Genomic DNA, 20463 nt, shown 5'->3' with positions numbered 1-20463 from the left:
TGCTTTCCTGACCTCCTAGGTAACTCACTTATAAATTGCTTCAGTGATAATCTCTTTTATTCATTCAATAATGATTTGTGCAAAGGCCAAGGGTGCCCAGTGGCAGCCACACAGCAGCTCAGCATGCATTTGCCCACTCTGACCTGCACAAGTGGGAAATAGCACTGTCTTGGGAGCAAGACTTTCCTACCATATAGAAGCAGGTTTGATACATGTGATTTTTTTTTAGAAGCTTTACTGATTTTTTCAGTCTGCAAGGGCTTATTAGAAGAAGGACTGCTTTATAAAACTGGGGAACTACTGGAAGCTGGACTCTGATCTGAGTGTGATTTGAAGTGGAAGTGGTGGGGCAGTGGTTCAGGAAGGAAAGGACATCTAGAATGGACAGGAGAAATGGTGTGTCCATGGCCTGTGAGAAAGAATAAAGCTTTTGTCCACTAAGGAGAGGGTAAGAGGCTTTTAAACGATAGTATTTAAGGAAGACATTAGGAGGACTTTCTAAATGATAACACTTCTCAATCTTTCGTGTATTATTGGTTTAAGGTCTAGCTTTTCTGCAAAATTATACTTCAGGAGGGCAAATGTGGTTTCAGCTTTATTCACTGCATGCATTCCCATCTCTCACCTAATAATGACAGCTTCCACTTACCTAGAGCTTGCTGTGTGTGTTGGCCATGCTTTAAGTGTTCTATCTACATTGTTTCATGTCATCCTCACAACAACCCTCACAACAACCCTCACAACAACAACAACCTCACAACAACCCTAGTGGTGTGCACTATTATTATTTCCCTTTTAAAAATGAGAAACAAGGAAGTTATACCGGAGAGTAGATGGGGTCTCACATATGCCAGCCAGCGGATGAGAAGGCATGACAGAAGAGAAAAGGGTCTCATGCCACTTGAAAGTTGTAGGACCACAATTTGAGCCCAGTCTAGCTCCAGAGTCTGCATTCTTAATCACTGGACCATCAACTCATTTAACATGGGATGAGGGAATGATCAAAAGTCTAAAAGAGGCCGGGCGCGGTAGCTCACGCCTGTAATCCCACCACTTTGGGAGGCCGAGGCGGGCGGATCACGAGGTCAGGAGATCGAGACCATCCTGGTTAACATGGTGAAACCCCGTCTCTACTGAAAATACAGTGGTCCCAGTTACTTGGGAGGCTGAGGCAAGAGAATGGCGTGAACCTGGGAGGCGGAGCTTGCAGTGAGCTGAGATCACACCACTGCACTGGGCGACAGAGCGAGACTCCATCTCAAAAAAAAAGAAAAAAGAAGTTCTAAAAGAGCATTAAAACACTACTGTGCAGCTAAAATGCACTAGTAATAATGATAATAACAGTAAAGATGACAACATCACAATAGTGACTAATGCTATTTACTATGTACCAGATACTTTTTATAGGGGCTTTGAGCATAAATTTTTTTACTACTAATATTTGTGGGCACATAGTAGGTGTATATATATGTGGGGTACATGAGATATTTTGATATAGGCATAAAATTTGTAATAATCACATCAGGATAAATGGGGCATCCATCACCTCATACCTTTATTCTTTGTGTTACAAACAACCCAGTAATGCTCTTTTAGTTATTTTTAAATGTACAATTAAATCATTATTGACTATAGTCACACTGTTGTGCTATCAAATACTTGGCCTTATTTAAACTTGCAGACTACTTTTTGTACTCATAACCAGCCCCACTTGCCACTCTCCCATACCACCTCACTACACTTCCCAGCCTCTGGTAACTAGCCTTCCACTGTCTATCTCCATGAATTCAACTGTTTTAATTTTTAGCACCCACAAGTGTAAGTGAGAACATACAAAGTTTGTCTTCCTGTGCCTGGCTCATTCCACTTAACATAACCACAACTTCAGTTCTCTCCATGACGTTGCAAATGACAGGATCTCATTCCCTTTCAGGGCTAAATAGTCCTCCATTGTGTGTATATATGACATTTTTCTCTACCATTCATCTGTTGATGGACACTTAAGTTGCTTCTAAGTCTTGGCTATTGTGAACAGAGCTGCAAAACACATGGGAGTGCAGATATCTCAAATGTACTGATTTCTTTTCTTTGGGGTATATACCCAGCAGTGGGATTGCTGGATTTTAGGGTAGCTCTATTTTGAGTTTTTTGAGGAAACTCCAAACTGTTCTTCACAGTGGTCGTCCTCATTTACGTTCCCAGCAACAGTGCATGTAGGTTCCCTTTTCTCCACATCTTCACCAGCATTTGATGTTGGTTTTTAATCAATTTCCTTAATTAATGAGGAAAAAAATATTATTTTAAAATTTTTATTTCAATCGCTTTTGAAGTACAAGTGGTTGAGTTCTATAGTGGTGAATTCTGAGATTTTAGTGCACCTGCCATCCAAGTAATGTCCCTTGTGCCTAACGGGTAGTTTTTTTCTCCCTAGTCGCCCTTCTTCCTCCCCCTTCCGAGTCTCTAAAGTTCGTTATATCACTCTGTATTAAAAAGTAAAAAAAAAAAAAAAAAAAGATGTTGGCGTGGATGTGGGGAAAAATGCTTACCTGCTGCTGGTGGGAATGTAAATTAGTACAGCCACTATGGAAAACAGTATGGAGATTCCTTAAAGAGCTGAAAGTAGATCTACCATTTGATCCAGCAATCCCATTACTGGGTATGTACCCAAAGGAAAAGAATTCATGATAAGAAAATGATACTTAAACATGTGCATGAATTTTTATTTAATCCTCACAACATCCATGAAAAATAGCCACCATCCATATCGCTTATTTCACCAAGAAACTAACTCAGGTTTTGAGATGTTTTGCAACTTGTCCCAGGTCATAGAGCTAGTGAGTCTGACCCTGATGCCTATTACAGGCATGTCTCAGAGACATTGCAAGTTTGGTTTCAGACCACCAAAATAAAGTGGATATTGCAATAAAACAAAATTTACATGAATTTTTTGGTTTTCCAGTGCATATGAAAGTTATATTTAAAGTATTCTGTAGTCTATTAAATGTACAATAGCATTATACCTAAAAAATCAACGCATATACCTGAATTTAAAAATACTTAATTGCAGACTGAGCATGGTGGCTCACACCTGTAATCCCAGCACTTTGAGAGTCTGAGGCAGGTGGATCACTTGAGCCTAAGAGTCTGGGCAACAAAAAATACAAAAATTAGCCAGACTAATACAAGAATTAGTCCCAGCTACTCAGTAGGCTGAGGTGGGAGGATCACTTGAGCCTGGGAGGTCAAGACTGCAGTGAGGTGTGATCACACCACTGCACTCCAGCCTGGGTCACAGAGAAAGACTCTGTCTCAAAAACAATAAAAATAAGTAAATACAAATAAAAAACTTAAATTGCTACAGAATACAAATGCTCATCTGAGCTTTCAGTAAGTCATAACATTTTTGTTCAACATTGATGGCTGCTGACTGATCAGGGTGGTGGTTGCTAAAGGTTGAGGTGACTGTGGCAGTTTCTTTTTTTTTCCTCTCTCTTATTTTCTTTGATTCAGGGGGCACGTGTGGTTGTTTGTTACATGGATATATTGCATACTGGTGGGGATTGGGCTTCTAGTGTACCCATTACCCAAATAGTAAACATTGTATCTAATAGGTAGTTTTTCAACCCTTGCCCACCTCCAATTCTCCTCCCTTTTGGAGTCCCTAGTGGTGTTCATTATCTCCATCTTTATGTCCATGTGTACCCATTGTTTAGCTCCCACTTATAAGTGTGAACGTATGGTATTTGGTTTTCTGTTTCTGAGTTAGTTAACTTAAGATAATGGCCTCCAGCTTCAATCATGTTGTTGCAAAGGACATGATTTCATTCTGTTTTATGGTTGTGTATTATTCCATTATGTCTGTGTGTGTGTATGCCTAATGTGGTATATATGTGTGTGGTATATACATATATGTGTGTGTGTGGTATATATACGTATACATATATGTGTATATATACGTATATATACCACACACATATATATATGTACACATATATGTACATATATATGCACACACACACACATATATACACACACAAACACACACCACGTTTTCTTTATCCAGTCCATCACTGATGGACACGTACTCAGGTTTCATGACTTTGCTGTTGTGAATAATGCTGCAGTGAACATATGAGTACAGGTGTCTTTTTATATAATGATTTGTCTTTCTTTGGGTAGCTACTCAATAGTAAGATTACTGGGTTGAATGGTAGTTCTATTTTTAGTTATTTGAGAAATCTCCGTACTGTTTTCCACAGAGGTTGAAATAATTTACATTCCCACCAACAATGTATAAGCATTCCCTTTTCTCCATATCTATATCAACATCTATAGTTTTTTGACTTTTTAATAATAGCCTTTCTCACTAGCATAAGATATCTCACTGTGGTTTTAATTTGTGTTTCTCTGACAATTATTGATGTTGAGCATTTTTTCATGTTTTTTTCTTTTTTTTTTTTTACTGCTTATATTTTCTCTTTTGAAAAACATCTATTCATGTTCTTTGCCCAGTTTTTAATGTTTTTCTCTTTTCTTGTTGAGTTGTTTGAGTTCCTTGTAGATTCTGGATATTAGTCCTTCGTCAGAAGGATAATTTGCAAATATTTTCTTCCATTCTGTTGGTTGGTTGTTTACTCTGTTGATTCTTTTCTTTTGCTGTGTAGAATCTTTTTATTTTAATTAAGTCCCATACTGCTAAAAGTAATCTACAGATTAACACAATCTTTATCAAATTACTAATGTCATTTTTTACAGAATTAGAAAAAACAATTTTAAAGTTCATATGGAACCAGAAAAAGACCCTGAATAGCCAAAACAATTCTAAGTGCGAAATAAAAAAAGAAAAAGGCAAAGGGATCACATTGCCTGACTTCAAATTATACTGCAAGGCTGCGGTGACTAAAACAATATGATTCTCATATAAAATAGACACATAGATCAATGGGGCAGAATAGAGAACCCAAATATAAAGCCAAGTGCCTACAACCAACTAATCTTTGACGAAGTTGACAAAAATAAGCAATGGAGATAGGACAGTCTATTCAACAAATGGTGCTGGGAAAACTGGCTAGACATATGCAGAAGAATGAAACTGGACTCCTATCCCTTACCATATGTAAATAATTAACTCAAGATGAATTAAGACTTAAATGTAAGACCTGAAACTATAAAAATTGTAGAAGAAAATCTAGGAAAAACTCTTCTGGACATTCGCCTAGGCAAAGAATTTATAATGAAGACTCCAAAAGAAAATGCAACAAAAACGAAAAAAGATAAATGGGCAATTTTTAAAAATAAGATAATGAAGTTTGCTGAATTGATTGACTCTTTCTTTCACAAAATATTTCTCTGTAGCATATTTTGTTTAATAGCATTTTTCCCACAGCAGAACTTCTGTCACAACTTGAATCAATTATCTCAAACCCTGCTACTGCTTTATCAACTCAAGTTTACGTAATATTCAAAATCCTTTGTTGTCATTTCAACAATGTTCACAGCATCTTCACTAGGAGTAAATTCCATCTAAAGTAAACACTTTCTTTGCTCATGCATAAGAAACAACTCCTCATCCACTCAAGATTTATCATGAGATTGCAGCAATTCAGTCACACCTTTAGGTTCCACTTCTAATTCTAGCTCTCTTGTTCTTTCCACCACATCTACAGTTACTTCCTCCACTGAAGGCTTGGGTCCCTCAAAGTCAACCATGAGGGATGCAATCAGCTTCTTCAAAACTCCTGTTAATGATACCTTTACCTTTCCCCATGAATCACAAATGTTCTTAATGGCATCTAGAATGGGGAATCCTTTCCAGAAGGCTTTTGATTTACTTTGTCAGGCTCCATCATAGGAATTATTATATACAGCATCTATAGACTTAAGAAGTATATTTCTTAAATAGCAAGACTTGAAGGCTGGGCACAGTGGCTCACGCCTGTAATCCCAGCACTTTGAGAGGAAGAGGTGGGCAGATCACTTGAGGTCAGAAGTTCGAGACCAGCCTGGCCAACATGGTCAAAACCAGTCTCTACTAAAAATGCAAAAATTAGACAGGCTTCATGCCGCACACCTGCAGTCCTAGCTACTTGGGAGGCTGAGGCAGAAGAACCACTTGAACCCAGGAGGCGGAGGTTGCAGTGAGCCGAGATTGTGCCACTGCACTCAGCCTGAGCAACAGAGTGAGACTCTGTCTCAAAAAAACACAAAATGTGTTGAAATAACTCCTTGATCCATGGGCTGCAGAATCAGTGCTATGTTCGTAGGCATGCAAACGACGTTAATTTCCTTGTAGATCTCCATCGGAAATCATCTTCATCCCCATCAGAGCTCTTCAGTAACTAGATGCATTGTCAATGAGCAGTAATATTTTGAAACAAATCTGTTTTTCTGAGCAGTACTTTTCAAGAGTGGATTTAAAATATTTAGTACACCATGCCGTACACAGGTGTGCTGTCTGTCATTCAGGCATTATTTTACATTATTTGTGTAGCACAAAAAAAGTAGATTTAGCGTAATTTTTAAAGGCCCTGGTTTTTGGAATGATAAATGAGCAATGGCTTCAACTTAAAGTCACCAGCTGCATTGGTCTCTAACAAGAAAGTCAGTCTGTCCTTTGAAACTTTGAAGCCAGGCATTGACTTCTCTCTAGATATGAAAGTCCTAGATGTTACCTTCTTCCAACAGAAGGCTGTTTCATCTGCATGGAAGATCTGTTGTTTAGTGTCGCCACCTTTATCAACGATCTTAGCTAGATCTTCTGGAAAAATTTCTGCAGCTTCTACATCAGCACTTGCTGCTTCACCTTGCACTTTTATGTTACGAAGGCAGCTTCTTTCCTTAAACCTCATGAACCAACCTCTGCTACCTTCCAGCTTTTCTTTTTTACTTTAAGTTCCAGGATACATGTGCAGAATGCAGATTTGTTACATAAATATGCTTGTGCCATGGTGGTTCGCTGCACCTATTGACCCATCCTTTAAGTTCCCTCCCTTTTCCTCCTCTCCCCCAACAAGCCCTGCCATGTGTTGTTCCGCTCCTTGTGTCCACGTGTTCTCATTGTTCAACTCACACTTATAAGTGAAACAATGCAGTATTTGGTTCTCTATTCCTGTGTTAGTTTGCTGCAGATGATGGCTTCCAGCTTCATCCACATCCCTGCAAAGAACATGATCTCATTCATTTTTATGGCTGTGCAGTATTCCATGGTGTATACGTACCACATTTTCTTTATCCAGTCTATCGTTAATGGGCATTTGGGTTGGTTCCATGACTTTGCTATTGTAAATAGTGCTGCAATAAACATATGTGTGCATGTGTCTTTATAGTAGAATGATTTATAATCCTTTGGGTATATACCCAGTAATGGGATTGCTGGGTCAAATGGTACTTCTGGTTCTAGATCCTTGAGGAATCATCATACTATCTTCCACAATGGTTGAACTAATTTACATTCCCACCAACAGTGTAACAGAGTTCCTATTTCTCCACAGCCTCACCAGCATCTATTGTTTCTTGACTTTTTAATAATCTCCATTCTGACTGGCGTGAGGTGGTATCCCATTGTGGTTTTGATTTGCATTTTTCTAATGATCGGTGATGTTGAGCTTTTTTTCATATGTTTGTTGGCCATTTAAATGTCTTCTTTGAGAAGTCTCTGTTCATATACTTTGTCCACTTTTTTTGAGGGATTGTTTTTTTCTTGTAAATTTGTTTAAGTTCCTTGTCAATTCTGGATATTAGACCTTTGTCAGATGGGCAGCTTGCAAAAATGTTCTCCCATTCTGTAGGTTGCCTATTTACTCTGATGCTCGTTTCTTTTGCTGTGCAGAAGCTGTTTAGTTTAATTAGATCCCGTTTGTCAATTTTGGCTTTTGGTGCAATTGCTTTTGGTGTTTTTGTCATGAAGTTTTTGCCTATGCCTATGTCCTGAATGGTATTGCCTAGGTTTTCTTCTAGGGTGTTTATGGTTTTGGGTTTTACATTTAAGTCTTTATTCCATCTTGAGTTAATTTTTGTATAAGGTGTAAGGAAGGGGTCCAGTTTCAGTTTTTGGCATATGGCTAGCCAGTTTTCCCAGCACCATTTATTGAATAGGAGATCCTTTCCCTATTGCTTGTTTTTGTCAGGTTTGTTAAAGATCACATGGTTGTAGATGTGTGGTTTTCTGAGGTCTCTATTTTGTTCCATTGTTCTATTTGTCTATTTTGATACCACTACCATGCTGTTTTGGTTACTGTAGCCTTGTAGTGTAGTTTGATGTCAGGTAGCATGATGCCTCCAGCTTTGTTCTTTTTGCTTAGAATTGTCTTGGATATACAGGTTCTTCTTTGATTTCATATGAAATTTAACGTGTTTTTTCTAATTCTGTGAAGAATGTCAATGGTAGTTTGATGGGAATAGCATTGAATCTATAAATTACTTTGGGCAGTATGGCCATTTTCACGATATTGATTCTTCCTATCCATGAGGATGGAATGTTTTTCCATTTGTTTGTCTCCTCTCTTATTTCCTTGAGAAGTGGTTTGTAGTTCTCCTTGAAGAGGTCCTTCACATTCCTTGTTAGCTGTATTCCTAGGTATTTTATTATTTTTGTAGCAATTGTGAATGGGAGTTTATTCATGATTTGGCTCTCTGCTTGTCTATTGTTGGTGTAAAGGAACGCTTATGATTTTTGCACATTGATTTTGTATCCAGAGACTTTGCTGAAGTTGCTTCTCACTTTAAGGAGTTTTTGGGCTGAGATGATAAGATTTTCCAAATATACAATCATGTCATCTGCAAACAGAGACAACTTGACTTCCTCTCTTCCTTTTTCAATATGCTTTATTTCTTTCTCTTGCCTAATTGTTTAATAGGAGTGGTGAGACAGGGGATCCTTTCCTTGTACCGGTTTTCAAAAGGAATGCTTCCAACTTTTGCCCATTTGATATGATAGTGGCTGTGGGTTTGTCATAAATAGCTCTTATTATTTTGAGATATTTTCCATCAGTACCTAGTTTATTGAGTGTTTTTAACATGAAGGGATGTTGAATTTTGTCAAAAGCATTTTCTACATCTGTTGAGACAGTCATGTGGGTTTTGTCATTGGTTCTGTTTATGTGATGGATTATGTTTTTTGATTTATGTATGTTGAACCAGCTTTGCATCACAGGGATGAAGCCAACTTGATCATGGTGTATATTTCTTTGATGTGCTACTGGATTAAGTTTGCCAGTATTTTACTGAGGATTTTCACATCGATGTTCATCAGGGATATTGGCCTGAAGTTTTCTTTTTCAGTAGTGTCTTCTCCAGGTTTTGGTATCAGGATGATTCTGGCTTCATCATAAAATGAGTTAGGGAGGAGTCCCTCTTTTTTGACTGTTTGGAATAGTTTCAGAAGGAATGGTACCAGCTCCTCTTTGTACCTCTAGAAGGATTCGGCTGTGAAGTTGTCTAGTCCTGGGCTTTTTTTGTTGGTAGGCTATTAATTACTGCCTTAGTTCCATAACTTGTTATTGGTCTATTCAGGGATTCAGCTTCTTCCTGGTTTAGTCTTGGTAGGGTGTATGTGTCTAGGAATTTATGCGTGTCTTTAGATTTTCTAGTTTATTTGCATAGAGGTGTGTATAGTATTCTCTGATGGTAGGTTTTTTTTTTTTTTTTTTTTTTTTTTTTGAGATGGAGTTTTGCTCTTGTCACTCAGGCTGGAGTGCAGTGGCACGATATTGACTCACTGCAACCTCTGCCTCCCAGGTTCAAATGATTCTCCTGCCTCAGCCTCCTGAGTAGCTGGAATTACATATGCCTGCCCCCACCCCAGCTAATTTTTTGTATTTTTAGTAGAGACAGTGTTTCTCCATGCTCGGCAGGCTGTTCTTGAACTCCTGCCCTCAGGTGATCTGCCCACCTCGGCCTCCCAAAGTGCTGGGATTACAGGCATGAGCCACCGCGCCCGGCCGGTAGTTTGTATTTCTGTGGGGTCAGTAGTAATATCCCCTTTATCATTTTTTTTATTGTGTGTATTTGATTCTTCTCTCTTTTCTTCTTTATTAGTCTAGCTAGCAATCTATCTATTTTGTTAGATTTTTCAAAAAAAAAAAAAAAAAAAACAGCTCCCGGATTTATGATTTTGGAGGGGTTTTCATATCTCTGTCTCCTTCAGTTCTGCTCTGATCTTAGTTATTTCTTGTCTTCTGCTAGCTTTTGGGTTAGTTTGCTCTTGCCTCTCTAGCTCTTAGAGATGTTAGGGTGTTGATTTGAGATCTTTCTAGCTTTCTGATGAGAACATTTACTGCCGTAAATTTCCCTCTTAACGCTGCTTTACCTATGTCCCAGAGGTTCTGGTACATTGTCTCTTTGTTCTCATTGGTTTCAAACAGCTTCTTGATTTCTGCCTTAATTTCCTTATCTACCCAGGATTCATTTAGGAGCATGTTGTTCAACTTCCATGTAATTGTGTGGTTTTGAGTGAGATTCTTAATCTGGAGTTCTAATTTGATTGCAATGTGGCCTGAGAGACTGTTTGTTATGATTTCAGTTCCTTTGCATTTGCTGAGGAGTGTTTTACTTCCAATTATGTGGTCCATTTTAGAAAAAGTGCCATGTAACACTAAGAAGAATGTATATTCTGTTGATTTGAGTGGAGAATTCCGTAGATGTCCATTAGTTCCACTTGATCCAAAGCTGAGTTCAAGTCCTAAATATCCTTGCTAATTTTCTGTCTCATCGATCTGTCTAATATTGACAGTGGCATGTTAAAGTTTCCCACTATCATTGTGTCGGAGTCTAAGTCTCTTTGTAGGTCTCTAAAAACTTGTTTTATGACTCTGAGTGCTCCTGTATTAGGTGCATATATATTTAGAATAGTTAGCCCTTCTTGTTGAATTGTTCCCTTTACCATTATGTAATGTCCTTCTTTGTCTTTTCTGATCTTGGTTGGTTCAAAGTCTTTTTCGTCAGAGACTAGGATTGTAATCTCTGCTTTTTTTTCCTTCCATTTGCTTGGGAAATTTTCCTCCATCCCTTTATTTTGAGCCTATGTGTGTTTTTGCACACATAGATGGGTCTCTTGAATATAGCCCACCAATGCATCTTGACTCTATCCAATTTGCTAGTGTGTGTCTTTTAATTGGGGCATTTAGCCCATTTACATTTAAGGTTAGTATTGTTATGTGTGAATTTGGTCCTGTCATCATGATGCTATCTGGTTATTTTGCACACTAGTTGATGCAGTTTCTTCATAGTATCATTGGTCTTATATTTTGGTATGTTTTTGCAGTGGCTGGTACTGGTTTTTCCTTTCTATATTTAGTGCTTCTTTCAGGAGCTCTTGCAAGGCAGACCTGATGGTAAAGAAATCCCTCAGCATTTGTTTGTCTGTAAAGGACTTTATTTCTCCTTCACTTATGAAACTTAGTTTGGCTGGATATGAAATTCTGGGTTGAAAATTCACTTCTTTAAGAATGTTGAATATTGGCCCCCACTCTCTTCTGGCTTGTAGAGTTTCTGCTGAGAGATCTGCTGTTAGTCTGATGGGCTTCCCTTTGTGGGTAACCCAACCTTTCTCTTTGGCTGCACTTAACATTTGTTCCTTCATTTCAACTTTGGTGAATCTGACAATTATGTGTCTTGGAGTTGCTCTTCTCAAGGAATATCTTTGTGGCGTTCTCTGTATTTCCTGAATTGAATGCTGGCCCGCCTTGCTAGGTTGGGGAACCTCTCCTGGATAATATCCTGCAGAGAGTTTTCCAACTTGGTTCCATTCTCCCCGTCACTTTCAGGCACACCAGTCAAACGTAGATTTGGTCTTTTCACATAATTCCATCTTTCTTGGAGGCTCTGTTCATTTCTTTTTACTCTTTTTTCTCTACACTTCTCTTCTCGTTTCATTTCATTCATTTGATCTTCAATCACTGATACTCTTTCTTCCAGTTGATCAAGTTGGTTACTGAAGCTTGTGCATTTGTCACGTAGTTCTCGTGTCATGGTTCTCATCTCTATCAGTTCGTTTATGGACTTTTCTGCCTTGGTTATTCTAGTTATCCATTCTTCCATTCTTTTTTCAAGGTTCTTAGTTTCTTTGTGCTGGGTACGTAGTTCCTCCTTTAGCTCTGAGAAATTTGATCAACTGAAGCCTTCTCTCAACTTGTCAAAGTCATTCTCCATCCAGCTTTGTTCTGTTGCTGGCGATGAGCTGCGTTCCTTTAGAGGGGGAGATGCGCTCTGATTTTTTGAATTTCCAGCTTTTCTGCACCGCTTTTTCCCCATCTTTGTGGTTTTATCTGCCTTTAGTCTTTGATGATGGTGACGTACTGATGGGGTTTTGGTGTGGGTGTCCTTTCTGTTTGTTAGTTTTCCTTCTAACAGTCAGGACCCTCAGCTGCAGGTCTGTTGGAGTTTGCTTGAGGTCCACTCCAGACCCTGTTTGCCTGGGTATCAGCAGCGGAAGCTGCAGAAGATAGAATATTGCTGAACAGTAAGTGTTGCTGTCTGATTCTTGCTCTGGAAGCTTCATCTCAGAGGTGTACCCAGCCATGTGAGGTGTGAGATGTCAGTCTGCACCTACTGGGGGATGTCTCCCAGCTAGGCTACTCAGGGGTCAGGGACCCACTTGAGCAGGCAGTCTGTCCATTCTCAGATCTCAACCTCTGTGCTGGGAGAACCACTGCTGTCTCCAAAGCTGTCAGACAGGGACATTTACATCTGCAGAGGTTTCTGCTGCTTTTTGTTTAGCTATGCCTTGTCCCCAGAGGTGGAGTCTACAGAGGCAGGCAGGCCTCCTTGAGCTGCGGTGGGCTCCATCCAGTTCGAGCTTCCCAGCAGCTTTGTTTACCTACTTAAGCCTCAGCAATGGCAGGCGCCCCTCCACCAGCCTAGCTGCCGCCTTGCAGTTAGATCTCAGACTGCTGTGCTAGCAATGAGGGAGGCTCCATGGGCGTGGGACCCTCCGGGCCAGGCGTGGGATATAATCTCCTGGTGTGCCATTTCCTAAGACCCTTGGTAAAGTGCAGTATTAGGGTGGAAGTTACCCAATTTTCCAGATGTTGTGTGTCTCAGTTTCCCTTGGCTAGGAAACGGAATTCTCTTCCCCCTTGCACTTCCCAGGTGAGGCAACGCCTCACCCTGCTTCAGCTCTCGCTGGTCAGGCTGCACCCTCTGACCAGCATCAACTGTCCGACATGCCCCAGTGAGATAAACTCGGTACCTCAGTTGAAAATGCAGAAATCACCCATCTTCTGTGTCGCTCATGCTGGGAGCTGGAGGCTGGAGCTGTTCCTATTCGGTCATCTTGGGTGCCCCCCACATTATATGTCTATTGAACAGTGCTGCTCTGAACTTTTCTGTCTTCCTTGATGCGTCCTTTATCTCATGGCCTCTCTTTCTCACTCCCATACATGAAGCCTCAACTACCCTTCGCCAGGTGTTAGTTTGGCTTCTCTCCTTCCCCTTCCCTAATACCTAAGCCAAGAATCTCAGCTCTGATCAACCACTAAGATTATAAAGATCTATGAAAGGCTGTCACATTTAGCTAAGTGTTTTTGCAATTAGACGAAACTGACATTTCTCAAGAGGAATTTTACTTTTTTTTCCTTAATACACAAGTAGAAGACCCAATAAATTGGGACTGAGAAAGAAAAGATTTTGAAGTAGTTTAATTTTTTAAAAAATCAACAGGTTTACTCAGCTTACCAGCTGCAAGTAAATTTTATTAACTACCATGCAGGGAAGAGTGCAAAAACCAACAAAGCATAAATTCAGAGCAGAGATCAACACCAGCTTCTCATTTCTGGAATACGGTTCTCCTGGAAAGACCTGGGCATCTAGAGATGCAAGGCATTGGAATGTCATCAGTGTCTTTGGAATTTCTTGTCATTTCCAGAATAAAACCCCAAAGCCTTAGCCTAACATCTAAGGCCTTTCTGCTTTTCAGTTTCCTTTTCCACCACTCCCTGCAGACCTCTCTGTGTGAAGAAAAGTATTCCTTATTACTGCCCAAATGTGCAGTGGACTCCTGGGCTTCCCAGCCTTCATACTTCTTTTACCTTAGCTTGGGAGACCCCATCTCACCTCTATGCATCTGGTGAAACCTTACCCATTCATCAGGACATAGTTCAAAGATCACCCCTCTATGAAGCATCCCTTGACGCCAGTATCCATCAGGGTCTCAGCAGGAAATAGATGTCACACTCCAGTGAGTGGTTAAAGGGACTTGAATGATGGAACTATTTACAGAAGTGTGGGCAGTGTTAAGAGAGATTGAGATGACACAGTGAAGCAGCCTAAGGCTGCTGCTGGAAGCCGGAAGAAGGAAGGAGTTGCTAGGACATGGCCAGACTCATAAGAGTGCTCTAGGTAGACCAGTGACTTCAACTAGTGTGGCAGAAAAACAGATGTCCCTCTTACACTTTCTCACGTCTTGCCATTTTCTCCCACTGACTGAGCCATCTGAAAGGCAAATGGCATGAGTGCCCATAGAGCTCAGCAGCCCCAGGGCACAGAGCAGGTGGAAGAAGGTGGTGGTAGATTCAGAGGGCAAGCAGAAACTGTCCAGCGCAATCCTACAAACTCTTTCTCCAGAAACACTCCCTTCTCAAGACTCCTTAGCAGCACCATTTACACTGCAGGATAATCTTTTTCATATTGTATTCACATTGTTCAATGAAATGCTTTTCCCCAACTACACATGAGACAAAGACAATGAGTTCTTTGAAGGTCACACTCCTTCCTCTCATTCATACACATATTTCTAACACCTGGCAAAATACCTGGTAAAGAGTAGGTATTAAATACATACAGAGTAAATGAGGTATTCCTTTATCACATATGTATTTCTAAAGCCCTCTTTGGAACCTACATGATGTATGTTGATTCTAGAATAGGAATTTCTCAATGAATTAGATATATAGAATTAATGTCCCCCTCCTATGAATCCCAGCAAGGGAGTTAAAATGATTCAAATGAATGATTATTACTGCCTCATTATTCTGTAGTTGGTGGCACATTAATCATGAGGAATTGAGGAAATTGAACTTAAGTGGAAGGAATTAGCAATAATTTAGGCCAACCATGAAAAGAAGTGTTTGTGTGGGTACTCACGAAGAACAATATAGTTGTTTGAATAAAAATTGGGGAGCAGAAGTTTCATATATAATAAAACTTTTTCCTGGCCTGTTTAATTGGATTTTTCATATAAACCTATGTGGCAAGGAGAGAGAAACCAGAGGGTTTAATGCTTTGTATCTGAAGTGATGGAATGGAGTGTCTGGGGTACAGCGTGAAATGCCAGTTAGAGTAGTGAAAAGCAAAGGCTGACCTGAGACTGTACCTTGACCATGAAGAGTACATTTAAGGGAGAGGTTGACACAGGCATGAGTATTCCAGGAACAAAGTTTCACTGCGACAACTGGACATTCCTCCTAACCAAACCACTGAGTGAGGACACATCTCTGAAGTATGTTGGTGCATCTCGGTTTGCTCCCTCTACTAGGTCAATCTTTAACCTGAAGTTTGGAGGGTATGTTTGTTTCCTGGGGCTGCCATAAGAAATTACCACAAATTGTGTGGTTTAGAAAACAGAAATTCATTCTCCTGTGATCTAAAGGCTAGAATCCTGAAATGAAGGTGTTATTGGAAAGGGGTCTGGAAGAGAGGGTTCTTGGATCTCCCGCAAGAAAGAATTCAGGGTGAGTCCATACAGTAAAGTGAAATCAAGTTTACTAGGAAAGTAAAGGAACAAAAGAATGGCTACTCCATAGACAGAGCAGCCCCTAGGGCTGCTGGTTGGTCATTTTTATGGTTATTTCTTGATTATATGCTACATTAGGGGTAAAATATTCATGCCTCCCCTTTTGAGATCATATAGAGTAACTTCCTGACCTTGCCATGGCATTTGTAAACTGTCATGGTGCTGATAGGAGTGTAGTAGTGAGGATAACCAGAGGTCACTCTCTTGCCCATCTTGGTTTTGGTGGGATTTTGCCAGCTTCTTTACTACAACCTGTTTTATCAGCAAGGTCTTTATGACCTGTGTCTTGTGCCCACCTCCTATCTCATCCTGTGACTTAGAATGCCTTAACTATCTGGGAATGCAGCCCACTAGGTGTCTGCCTCATTTTACCTCACCCCTACTCAAGATGGAGTTGCTCTGGTTCAAATGCCTCTGACAAAGGTGTCCGGGAAGCACTGCCCTTCCTCTAGGGGAGAAGACTTTAGAGGAGAATTGTTCTTTGCCTCTTCAGCTTCTGGTGGCTCCAGGAGTTCCTTGGCATGGGGCTGTGTGACTCCAGACTCTGTCGCCTTCTTTATGTGGCCCTTTCCCCTATGTGTCTCCTCTATGCCTGTGTCAAATGTTCCACTCTTTTTTGTTATAAGGACCCCAGTTATTGGATTTAAGGCCCATCCTAAATTCAGAATAATCTAATCTGGAGATCTTTAACTATATCTTTAAAGACTGTTCCCAAATAAGGTCACATTCATGAGTACTAGGGGCTAGGAAATGAATATACCTTTTTGGGGTGACTGTGTACCCCCACTATAGAGGTTTATGATTGTTCTCTTAACCTGCCACCTCTCCAAAGCCAAACCTTCCTTTTGAGTCCGTGTTGTCTCATCTTCCTGAATCTAGGATCTTGTTCTGTTGATAATTTCCATTTTCTCTTTTGTATTTTTCTTTTTTGAGACATACTCTCACTCTCACCAGGCCGGAGTGCAGTCTCACAATCTCGGCTCGCTGCAACCTCCACCTCTGGCATTCAAGCAATTCTCCTGCCTCAGCCTCCCAAGTAGCTGGGACTACAGGTGCTCACTACCATGCCCAGCTGTTTTTTTGTATTTTAAGTAGAGACGGGGTTTCACCGTGTTGGCCAGGATGTGTCCTGACCTCATGATCTACCTGCCTCAGCCTCCCAAAGTGCTGGGATTACAGGTGTGAGCCTCTGTGCCCGGTCTCTTTTGTATTTTTAACATTTTTGACTTGATCCTTCCCTTCATCCTGCAAGTATGCTCTGACCTTAAACAAACAAGCTTCTCTCTAACTGATTCTATTTTTGACATAGAAACTCCTTTCTAACACCACCTACACCTCACAAAAGCCTCCCCCTCCACAACCATTACAAGGAAGGATCCCTTCTCTCTTTCATTTCGCACCCATTTCTGGGCTGAGTTTTGCTCTCATTGCAAAAACTGCCTTTTTGAATTTACTAGGAAAGTTCAGGTTGCTAAACCCCTACTTAACCCCATAAACTTTGGTTCTCTTTGGTCCTTGTGTTTCCCTCTGCAATGACTCTTCCTGTTTGAAGTTTCTCACTGACCTTGGAGTATAAAGTTAGGGTTTACAGGGGTTGTCCAGCTAAAAGAAAAACTCCCTCAATAATATTCTGCCTAGATACTGATGGATTGTTTTCCAAACTTAACATTTGTTGTATTCCTTCCTTTCCATATCAACTGGGTTCACTTTTCTTTAAGAATCAATCTAAGGCCGGGCACGGTGGCTCAAGCCTGTAATCCCAGCACTTTGGGAGGCCGAGACGGGCGGATCACGAGGTCAGGAGATCGAGACCATCCTGGCTAACACGGTGAAACCCCGTCTCTACTAAAAAATACAAAAAACTAGCCGGGCGAGGTGGCGGGCGCCTGTAGTCCCAGCTACTCGGGAGGCTGAGGCCGGAGAATGGTGTGAATCTGGGAGGTGGAGCTTGCAGTGAGCTGAGATCCAGCCACTGCACTCCAGCCTGGGCTACAGAGCGAGACTCCGTCTCAAAAAAAAAAAAAAAAAGAATCAATCTAATGCAAAAATAACTTCCAATTGCCTGTAAAGTGGACAAAAGGTGGCTTCTTGTTTTTATATATTTATATAGAGATATATATAAAAGGATATCTATTACAATAAAAACACTATATCCATCTCCCAATGTAACTTTGCACCTGTTCAATAGGTTTGAGCCATCCTAGTCTAATCTAGTCACCACCTGGCCTCGGGAAGGCAACCAAGACAAGGACATGTCCCAGTGCTTTGCAATTTCATAAGAAATGGATTTAGACGCTAACCACAGTGACTTTCACCACCGTTCATAGGCAGGGTTTTGGAGTTTCTGCAAAACAAGGCACTTACCATTCACAGTGGCCCCTAGCCATTTACTAATTGGTCATTCTGAGTGCATGTTGCTGGGCCCTCCAGGCACAGCAAGAGACCAGGGATTTGTGAATTCTACTATTGTTCAGACTCCAGACAGCAGCAGCGGCATCTGTGATTGGTTGCTGCTCCCTTGCAATCTCAGTTTCAGTCATTTTCTTAGAAAAGCATCCATATCATTAAGATTTTTGAGGTAATTGGGATAAATCTGTATACAGTATTCTGCTGTAAAATTTTAGCTCTCTGTATTGGTAGTTATATCTCTTCTTATTCCTAATATTAATCAATTGTGTTTTCACTTTCTTTTTATCTTTTTAACTAATCTGTTCAGTAAATTGACTTCTAGCTTACTGATTAATTTTACTTAACTGTCTTTCATTCATTTCCTTTTTTAACTTTTATTGATATGTAGTGTACATATAAAAAGGTACACATAGTATAGCTCAATGGATTTCCACAAAGTAAATACACTTGATTGCACAAGTATAATCAACACTAGATCAAGAAACAAAATAGTACTGCCACAGCTCAGTTAGCGGTTCCTATTGCATGTTCAATAAGTCTCCATACCAGGAAACTTCCCAGAACCCCCGTTCATGAGCTCTTCTAATGCTGCCTCCCAAAGGTAGCATTATCTTCCCTTTTAACAGCATAAATTCATTTTGTCTGTCTCTTTTCCTACTTTATATACAATGTACTTATATGAAATGTATGTACTCTTGTGTCTGATGTTGCTCATCCTTGTAGCAGGTTTCTCTTCAGTAACTCACTTTGAGTGTTTTCAGAATTGGAGACAGTGAATGTAAGTCACCTAGCACAGGCACTGGCCTGTAACGGAGGTGTGTAAGTCTCACAGAATATCCTGAGAAATTCCCAAATGTATCTTGGCCAGGACCAAGACCAGAAGACCCATATTAGAAAGCAGGATTTTGGTACCTCCTTTCTAACTGCCTGCTGAGATAAGTAAGGTTTTATTATTCTCTTAACCTCCTAACGTTTTATTATGAAAATTTTCAAACATATCGAAACATTGACTTTTACAGTGAATACTCATGTGTCTACCACCTGGGTTCTACAATTAGCATGTTACTTTTAGTGCTTTATTCCATATTTATGTCTGTTCATTTGTCAGTTCATCTTTATTTTTTGTGCATTTCAAAGGAAGCAGCAGATTTTTAGTAGTGTTTTTCTTTAAAAAAATATAACTCATAGAGCACAAAATTAGCCACTTTAAAGTTAATAATTCAGTGGTATTGAGTACATTCATAATGTTGTACAACCACCACCTATGTATCGTTCTGAAACATTTTCTTCACTCCAAAATAAAGCTTCTTATCAATTAAGCAGTTACTCCTCATTCTGTTTTCCCTTCAATCCCCGGCGACTACCAATTTGATTTCTGTTTCTATTGATTTACCTATTTTGGATATTTTATGTGAACAGAATCATACAATATATAGCCTTTGTGTCTGACCTCTTTCATTTAGCATAATATTTGAAAGTTTTATCCACTTCTAGCACATATCAGTACTCCATTCCTTTTATGGCTGAATGAGATCATTGTATACAAATATCATGAATTGTATGTCTATCCACTGATGAGTATTTGGGTAGTTTCCACCTTTTGGAGATTGTGTTATTTGAGAGTTTGTATATAAGGATTTGTTTCAGAGGTTGTTTTCAATTCATTTGGGTACATACCTAGGAGTAGAATTTCTGGGTCATATGGTAATTCTGTTTCACTTTTTGAGGAACTGTCAAACTATTTCCCTGGTAGGAGGTTTTTGAACCCTGGGAAATCACTTGCTCAATCTGGATCGTTCTCTTGTTCAGTTTTTCCCTTGAGTAGCTTCCTCTCTGGATAAAATATGCAGGGATTTTAGTGGTATGCGAGAAGAGGGATTGATTAGACAGGCTACAGTTTCCTTTCATCTCCTGTAGGCATGTCAACTCACCTGGCATTAGAGGGACCCAGTGGATATAACCTGCAGGGACACCCACAGCTCAGTTAGTGGTTCCTGTTGAATGATCAATGAGTCTCCATTCCAGGAGACTGCCACATAGAGCGAGACCCCTCTGCCACTGCATGAGCTATTGATGGCTGAAGCAGCACCAGACCCCTTCATGGTTTCCTGGGTTCTGCTAGGAGCTCAGTACAACAGGTTTGAGTTGGAGAGAGGAATTTGCCAAAGAAATGCTTGGGAGTGGTAGCTTCTGAAACAGGCACTGACAGCTGGTGAGGGATTTCATAGGGCTGCCCCTGCTCCACCAGCCTGAGAAAACAGGAGAAATTCCAACTATTGCATGATGTCATCTGTGCCTTAGTAGCATTTGTTTTTAAACTATGGATT

Source organism: Macaca mulatta, chromosome 16 (assembly GCF_049350105.2).
Source record: "Macaca mulatta isolate MMU2019108-1 chromosome 16, T2T-MMU8v2.0, whole genome shotgun sequence".
NCBI lineage: Eukaryota > Metazoa > Chordata > Mammalia > Primates > Cercopithecidae > Macaca > Macaca mulatta.
This window is presented reverse-complemented; position numbering follows the sequence as displayed.